Raw genomic sequence first — 9,696 nt, forward strand, 5'->3', positions numbered from 1 at the left:
GTAGCATGAAAAAAAAAATAATCTGAATCTAAAAAGTTAAACTTTTAAGACACAAATCTTTTGACTCGACTGATTTTTATCAAACATTCTAAGAGCATTCGCACATATGTAGTTCACCTGTAATGGCCGTAATACATAAACAAACATTACATTTTTCCAATAATCTAATCATCACATAAACTTAAATACACGGTTGGGTTAGCTGTTGATCGTCATGGATCGTCATGAAAACCCAACATATCAAGACACAAAAGATAATTCAGAACGAACAAGATTAATGTTCCACTCAGTTTAATTAATAATATTGAACGACCGTTAATTTTGTGTCGAAACGCCAATTTCTTGATAGCCTCGGTTTTAGAGTTATAGCCTTAAACAACTTGTCATTAAGAGTTAAGAGCTTCATGTTAGCCAAAGACCTCAGCATCATTTATTTTATGAATCAACGAAACTTTTCACTAGAAGTGACGGAAACCGCTAGACGTCTAATAAAGAAAACAAGTTGTGATGATTTATCTCACAGAAACAATGGAACACAGAAAAACAAATTCAAAGCGCGTATTCAAATACAAAACAGTAGCGGACAAGTGACAAACGGACGAAGATACCGTCTCTCTAGATGTGCCAACTTCCCACTTGATAGTCAAAACGGTTGACAGATCTAACGTTACTATAGAGATTCTCTATCAAGAATTCCGACGGTTTGTATCCTGTGGTTATACGCGGCGGATCGTCATTTTATTGCAAAAGTTCAAGTGCCACGAATTGAGAAGTTTACGAGGCTCGGTATTATATTATATTCAAGCCGGCTTTATCGCTCACACGTCTTCGTGCATAACGACACGTATTTTATTACTTACACGAAAATATATTACGTACAAAAATACTTGGTAACGGTGACGTATTGAGGCGAGACAAGCAGACAAGCATTTACCGCGATGTCTGACAATAGAATTCATTATGGTGTGGTGTAATTAAAGGATTCACCTCTGCCAACAAATAGAGAATAGTGAATAGATCAGAAGTCGGACTTGTCTGGCCAATTTAGAGGTTCGTTGTTCGCTTATTACTTGCCGTAATGTGCCCTTTAACTTTTATGGGGTGAAGTTGTGGAATGAGACCGGCACCGGCTCGCAGGGGACCAATATAGGCCAAGAGTTCGCACTTTTGTTTAAATTTGCACTAATTTTATTGTTGTACCTATGTTTGGATGATTGTCTAGTGGCGATAATATTGTTGTGGCTCAGTTGTATCTAAGTACATAGATGCTTAATTAAAAACTTTATTGAATTTTATAATTTTGACTTATCAATGTTATTATTTTTTTCCAGGTAAGTGAGAACCAAACGGAATGAGTAGTTAAGAACACAAACCTGGCTTCATTAAAATATACGACAGCATCGTATAATTTGTAGATCCACCACGTTTCCACCATCCGTAAGTACTTTATAACTCGTCGCGCACCGTTGCCCTTTAAGAACTGAATTTTAAATGAAAATTATGAGAGCATCCAAAGAATTTCTAATCACTACCTTATCGAGACGTCGTTACTTAAGTAAAAGTAATTAAGAAGATTTTATCGCATAAAGTAGTGTTGAAAGCAGATTCGAGTGGTTTCAAGTTGCTCTATAAATCCAGAACCCTTTACACTTCATAGAATAGCAGTGAGGAGGGTCTTGTAGAACAATTACTTGGGAATATATTACGGGGCAAGGCGAGGCGAGGCGGTCGCGAGTAATGCTGCGATATTAACTTATCTCAGGTGCGTGCGGCAGTAAATATACAGAGTGCTTACTTCGGGAGTGTCAACGGAGCTGAAATAATGTAACTGGGAGGTCCTTATCTCAGCACATCCACAGCGGTTACCCCGCAGTACCTACGGACGTCGGGAAATGTGGAGCGGCTAACAATTTATTAAAAAGATGGCGCCCAACTCAAATGATCATCTATCATTAGATTTATTGTTGTGCCAAAAGAATCTGCGCGGCTCCTGACATGGTTATTAACGAATAGGACTTGGCGTCATACTTTGTTATTCTGTAGCGTTTGCATCAATATTTGCTTTTGTATAGATTTTGAAAGTCTTCCAACATTATGTTCCATTATTGCCTCGTCGTCCTCGTATCTGAGTATTTGAATAGAAAGTAAAATAAGGAGTTACAAACATTTTTCTTTTCTGGCTTTTATTATAGCAGTTTCTGGTATAGTTTGACATAATTTGTATGTCTAAATTGCTTTAGTACACAGATACGTAGTGAGACATACATCTGCGACTCTAAAAGCTTTGAAGAAGGCGACACGTATCGAACTGTTTTATGTATTCTCCGTTTGTCGCGAAACAGTGAGCGTAACGGATCACGTGTTCACGAATCTTGCCATCACTTTGTAGATATTACATCAAACAGCACGTTTTTTGGATAGTCCTCGAGAATGTAATATATATCTTGTTGACGTGTTTATAATAGTTCTCGATATACAATCCAAAAGAAAATTTTGGCGTAACTGTTTGGAAGTAGGTCTCCCTTCCTTAACGGCCCCAAGGAGGGGGACTCCCAAAATTATTGCGAATATATGCGATAACGCAATGCTTCGCTCCGAGAAAGGACTATTGTACTCTAGCTCTCGCATAAACTTAACTAATTACACGTAAGTTAGATGAGTCTGAGTAATGCTTAAGGATACTATTTAGGAGGCACTTATTTTGACAACGTTTTACCGTTACAAGGATGTTATAAAAATTCCAAATACAAGGCACTCTTTAAAGTAAATTACAAGCTTTCCAATTGCAGCCCAAACCAAAATAGATATCAGGAATGTGTAATCCCGAGATATTATTAATCTCTAATCTCAGTTTAACATAGGATTTGACTTAATGATTAAGGTGCCGTTTTGAGGCAAGATCGATCTTGAGATCTACGGCACTTAATCCTTGATATGAGTTTCAGTCGGGTGATCGCCAAGTCTATTACGCAATGTGGGTCGTAACCTCTAACAGTTGCTCTGAGGCTTACATTTTAGTAATCCGCTTGTCGACAGGGTCTTCGTCCGACCGACGACGATACCTACGAAATTGAGGCGACTTTCGAAATGCCAACGTATGTGCAATTTTAGTTTCAATTAACACAAGACAAATTGAGTCGCTTTTTAAAGAGACGTCGGGCGACGAAAGATAAAAATGACTTCAAGTAATTTGTTTCATTCCGTTAGGAGCTATCAAGAAAACACTTCTGTACGGCAAATTAAACCAGTATCTCATATCAGACTATAAATCAAAGTGGTCTTGTTATTCCATCTGTATCGACCAAGTAAAGCTAGTTAATCCAGCGAAAAATAAACATAGAAACGATCTCAACACCAAATCAGCAAAAGCGGTTTTATCAGAAAATGGAATCGTTCGACAATTTAAAATGCAAATGTCTCGCAAGGCATATTTATGTAGAATATAAGCAAAAGTTGTTCGGCCCGATACCGCAGCCGGCTAGATAAGCCCTTTCAGTTCACTTTAGCACCCTCCCGTTCCCTTTATTTTAAACATTATCTACTTGAGGTTGGGAGCGAAAAAATTAGGCCAATTTAAGCGAACCAGTGAACCATTTTATTTATGTTGTTTGAATAGACGTCTGTTTGACTAAAAATAACATTTTAGAGGCTATTTTGTTTTTTGCTTCTGTATTGGCCTTTCGAAAATAAAAATTTCAAGTTTATCAAATGATAGACAGAACGTTCTAAATAATATTTATCTCTTCAGTGTATGTAGTTTATTTATTATATCAAGCCACATTCACAAGCCACTTCACGCATCATTTTATTTGCTTTTTCAGATTAGCATATTGATAAAAATACTGCAAACAAAACTTAGTATTGAACTCGTAATATCATTTATTCAAGATCGGGAATTCGAGAATGACAAAGATATATGTATTCAGACATATAAATGCTAATTCGAAGATATCTGTTCGAGTAATAAAACTAAGAGGGAATCTCGAGGAGCAAGTTCGGTATCAGATAGCGGAGCAGAGGCTATATGATTTATTTTCCTCGATAAGACTTCCTCGGGGATGTTTTGTTGAGTTACACAAAAAGATAAAAGAAATTTGGCAAGTTTCTGTAATTCTTTCACCAATTAAGTCAAATTAATTACACATTTTAATGGTGAAATACCTTGTTCTTTATCTAGAGTTATGTCGGGGTTATATTTTATCATTTAATTTGGCATTGTGGAAAATGAGAATCGGGAAAATACCATCGGGCAGTGCTCTTAAATTTGTAGATTCTTGGAGAGCTTTTAAAATTTTAACACTAAATATCTTAATAATTTTGCTGCGAATCGGATAATATTTGCAATTTAATGCAAATAATAAGACTCTAAGACAAGATGCAATGAACAAATTTAAAGAAAATTTGAATTTTAAGTTGGCGACTTGCTCACATAGAAGTGCAAGTTCAAGTCCAGCCTGAGGTTTGAATTTCATTGTATTTTTATTATTTTTTTGCAAACATTAGCTTCTAGGAATAAGTTATCCGAAGCAATTCGCGACACGTAAACGCACTACGAGTTGGAACACATGTGAACATACGAGCAACACTAAGTGAAGGAGTCGGTGTCTGTTGCCTAATCGGGTATCACTAAAGCCTTTTACTGTAACTATTGTTGTGTCAGAAGAATGCGCCGCGAAATGGCACCAATGACACGTCTTTTAAGTGCTCATTCTCGACATGAACAATGACGGGCTTCCTTACAAACGTACCAGTTAAGTAATCCAGTGTTCGAAAGAATCCTCGACGGATTTAAGTGCTATTGTGCAATTGATTTCTGCACTCTCGTTGGTAAATTGCCCGAAGTCTCTTTGTCATAGTTCCTGTTTACTTAAAAGTTTAAGTAGTTAAAATCGGTCAAGCGCGATGGAGGCGAGTCTCGCATCATTAGATTGTAGATGGAAAAGTTTGTTTTCGATTTTTACTTCGATTAAAGGTGTTCGAATGTCTGTGAGTGCTTGGGATATTTTTGTTCCGTTTGATTTGATACGAGTTGTTATGAACCCCGTTTTATATAGTGTCTTTCTTTAAAAGGTTTAACAGTATATATGTTTCAATGAATTTTGTTCCGAAAGACTCGTGATATTTTATTTCTATACAATATTGTATGCATAATTTGTCGTATCCGGCGACTGCACTCCTTCCAATAGTTAAGTTTAATCAGATCGAGTACGCAGTACCCTATAAATTCGTTTGAAAGCACTATAACAATGAACTAATACAATGAAACGTCATTTGGCAAGTGTTAATATACTCGGGGTTGTTGTTTCACTCTTAATTGGCTATAAACTCATAATTCACTGATAACAAAAGGCGAACGGCACACAGGAATATCGGCGTGATTCCAATTATCATCGCGGAATTGAGTCAAGCGACTACTAGTACATAAGTACCAAGCAACAAATGAAGATTCCGTCTCTGGTTGCGTTCCATTGTCGTTTCCTAGTAGACGTTTGTATAACAACCGTCGAAGTTATTATACTAACGCCGCAGTGTACGCCGAGGTATAATGGGGTATTTCGTGTTCCGTATTCGCAGTATCACCGAGGATTCTAAACAACGGACTTGTGCAAACAAAGGTTCATTGCTGGCATTGTTACAGTCGCGAGCAGACAACGCCGACTTAATGGTGACATTGTAGGAAACGTTAATTAAACCAACAACGATTCAACGAATGTGAGACTTTGAGCCCCACAGGTCTCTGTTTAATAACACTGAAACTGGTATTATTGTCGTGTCCGAAACTGTTGTCATAATACTTTAACACACTTGTCCATTCAACATTGAACTTTCTGTGCGCTGTTGCTGCTGTTTCCAACTTTGGAAAGATTAGTTTATTAAACAATAGAGTGATATATGTCTTTCATTTCTACGTTAACTGTTTGTTTTATTTACTTTTTGGGAATAGTTCAGGTAGATGTTAGTGTGTAGATTTGGAAGTTAAGTAGGATTCCGTTTTCGACATTTTAATAATTTAAGTTACCAGAAGTACTAACTATAATTAGTTGTAGATGCGATTTGTTTATTATAAAAGAAAATAAAATGATTTTAATAACAGCGACCTTTGATCTTAAGTTGAGCTTAAATAGTTTTAAATCTCCAACCCTCGTACAAGATGATTTAAATTCTCATATCTTTAAAAGCAGTTTGCATAACAATGTATGACCGCATAAAATATCTGCAAAAAAAAGTTGATGACGTCAGTCTCCTATTAATATGCGCTTCGTATTTATGCCAGATACCATCCCACCCGTTCCATTTTTAAAAACTCAAACACTTCAGTTCGCCTCTATTAGGGAATTCTGCACAAACGCAGTGTTTTCTCCCACAAAATGTAGCTGGATGAACAAGGAATAAAAAACAAAACAACCTTAATAAATGGCATTTGGCACAGCGCTTCGAAATCTGTAGCGAACCGAACAGACAATGAATTGACAAAAATTTGGCCCACTTACATAAATATTAGTGTTTCCGAGTAACACAAATCTATTTTAACGTAATAAGGTTTTTTTTTGTTTGACTCGCCCCTTAAACCTCAGTTATAAATATTTTGATGGCATTAAAATACTAATGTATTCAAGACTGTTTTAGGAAAAAAGAATATGAATTGCAAATTTCATCATTCAAGATGAGCGCATGTTTCTGACGTACGTTACCGACTTTCAGGTTTTAAGAGGGATCTTTACATAAAATGTAATCCATAATGATTTTTTTCAACGTATATTATAGACATTTGATTGCGTATTACATATACTTGGAGATTATATTTCGAAACTAGCTGTTGCCCGCGACTTCGTTCGCGTGGGTATAAGATATAAGTTATGATTTATACCTGCCCTGTTTTTTCACATTTTCCATTGTACCTATCTTCGCTCCTATTAGTCGCAGAGTGATGATTTATAGCCTAAAGCCTTCCTCGATTAATGGTCTATTCAACACAAACGAATTTTTCAATTTGGACCAGTAGTTCCTGAGATTAGCGCGTTCAAACAAACAAACTCTGCATCTTTATATATTAGTATAGAGTATAGAAGTATAGAAAATAAACCTAATATTTAATAATTCTGATCTTTCGAGCTTTCTATAATAAAACGAACATAGGTTTTTAGCAATTACAAAGACCTTGTCTAAATGTTACCTAAACGTCTATTCATCACGAACATATAAACATTATCATAGGCTACGATCAGTATAGAGACCGATATTGTTGGATACAAATAAACGCAATATAAAGCCGTTGTCCGGGATGTTGGATGCCATCCATCATTTCCTTTCACTTCATTAGGCGTAACGTTCAAAATAAACATGTTGTCCACTAACCATCCGAACGATGAATAACCTTGCTCGGGTATTTACTCATAATACAGTATATCGTACAATTATTATTGTTATATTCCTTCCGAATAATGCTTTCACATTTTGTGATAGTCGCGTCCCTATTTTGACATCTACCTATTTAAGGAGGTAAGCATCAAAAGCAGAATGAAGTTTTCAAAAAAAGAGTTTAAACTGGCCATAATTCATTGTAAAAAAGTCACTTCAAATATGGAACGAAATCGAAGCGAATGCTTATAAACATCGGAAATTTTCGTACAGCCAATATTTTATCTTTTATCTACAACTGAACATTGAACAGTGAAATGTATGTAAAACTTGTGGAAGGCTATAAAACGTAGGAAGAGACAATACAATAAAGCAGCTACCGAAACACGATGCATGGAAGTGAACTCCGTTCCATATAAAAATTCATTGAAACCATTTCATATCTTTCGTTCAAACTTGCAGTCGTGTTAAGAATTTTAAAGTGATTTTGTATTCACGTCATAAAATGTAGGCAATACAGCACTGTGACGAAAATGATCATCTAATACCTAAACAATCTATTTAAAAGAAAGAAGTTATTTGAAGTCTTAAAATTAAGTAAAGTCAAGATGTAACAAACCACTGAAGCCTAAACAGAAAACGGATTTTTCTGCAATAACATTTCTTAAAGAGTTATGTAATTAGACAACCTTTCTAACTTGTATTTTATTGCAAAATATCTTCGACTCTGAAAAGTAAGGTACAAAGAATACCAAATAAAAGTTCGAGGTACAAGACCGATAAAAAATCAATAAACGAATACGCGTGAAGCAACATATACATGCAACTATAGAAACAGTGTTGCTCTTATCATTACCCGGGATTCAGGAAATAAACAAGGAAACAGAGGTTGTTGTGGACCATGTAAACAAAGTGTTGGAGGTGAGGCGCCAAGTATTACTGCTGTCGATTCCCACACTCCCGAAGAACCTTGTTTGTCTAAGGCGTTCCGAACAACTTGCGTGAAATTGATATCAGGCTTACACACGAACCTCTGTTTGCGCATAGTGAATCGTTATTACAATCGTGATAGGATCTCGTGTGCTTTTGTTTTTATGAAATATACTTTGTTTTGACGGGAATTTCGGTGAATTTGGCGGGTAAGCCTTTTTGATTGATATTTGTATTGCTGTTTTTATTTTCGTTTTTTTTTTAAACAGAATTGTTTTTTTTTTCGTATTTTGGAGTTCATTAAAATTGTGTTGCATATTTGGTAGTACTCAAAGTTTATTTAGTAGTTTTTAGTTAACAAGAACAACACCAATCATACAAAAAAGTATTTCCGTATTAGGTAAATGATGCAACGATTACTCACGCGTATTTATCGGGATTGCGCGACTAGTTTCAGACCCAACCGGAGTTCTTAATCATAAGCTGACGCGGCGGATATAAAAACATTTCCTTTACACTTAGTAAAACATTTTTAAACTTGCAACAGCGGACCTAATAACATTGGCAACAGCCAAACTCCATTTAACTTTAATCCCATTGGTAACTTTACTCATATCATTAGGCACGTAAAACACAAAGAAGTCAGAGAATCGGAAACTTACGAGGTGTACCCGAAGCGTTATAACGCGAGATAGGGACGTCGGCCTTTCCTTCCGAACCATATACCACCTATTCATTCCGAGGGGTAAGAAAATTTTATTTCAAGTTAAATTGTGTTCGCAACTCAGCCACTTCTTATTTATTGGGGGAAGTATTGACGCCTCTGGCATATCACACGTGAACAAAAGCATCTAATAACAAAGTCAAAGCGCCCTCCGTCATACAGCCAATACCGAAATGCATTTCCCCCAAAGTGCCTCTATTATTTCTTCGCTTTGAACTTTATTAAATCAAATTGTCTCCGCTAATAATCTTTTGCATCTTATTATGAAGGGTGCGTCTTTATAAAGTAAATACGTGAGGCATATTTGATAGGTGATTGCTGTCAGAGACACGGCTTAAGCGTCCCAGACGTTTCCTTATTTATTTGAGGCCCGTTTTATGTTGTCATTTTCTGTCGTCTTCAGGCAAAATACGTAAATGGTTATATGCTAACATGTCAAAGTTCATCGCGTATTTTCTTATTTCTCAGGGTCTTATGTGTAATGGCGAGAATTCTGTCAGCTTCGCTTGCCTTTTTCGTTTAAGGCCTTCTATTTTAATTAACTTTAACAATGAAATGAATAAAGTTGTGGCGGTGGGCATCTTGCGACGTCGTCGTATCGGCGTCCCCACAAGTGTGCCTTGTTTTATTCATAGGCATCTTTGAATAAAGATGAAAATATTAAGTCTGACCAAGGAAAACGC

Source organism: Trichoplusia ni, chromosome 3 (assembly GCF_003590095.1).
Source record: "Trichoplusia ni isolate ovarian cell line Hi5 chromosome 3, tn1, whole genome shotgun sequence".
NCBI classification, from domain to species: domain Eukaryota; kingdom Metazoa; phylum Arthropoda; class Insecta; order Lepidoptera; family Noctuidae; genus Trichoplusia; species Trichoplusia ni.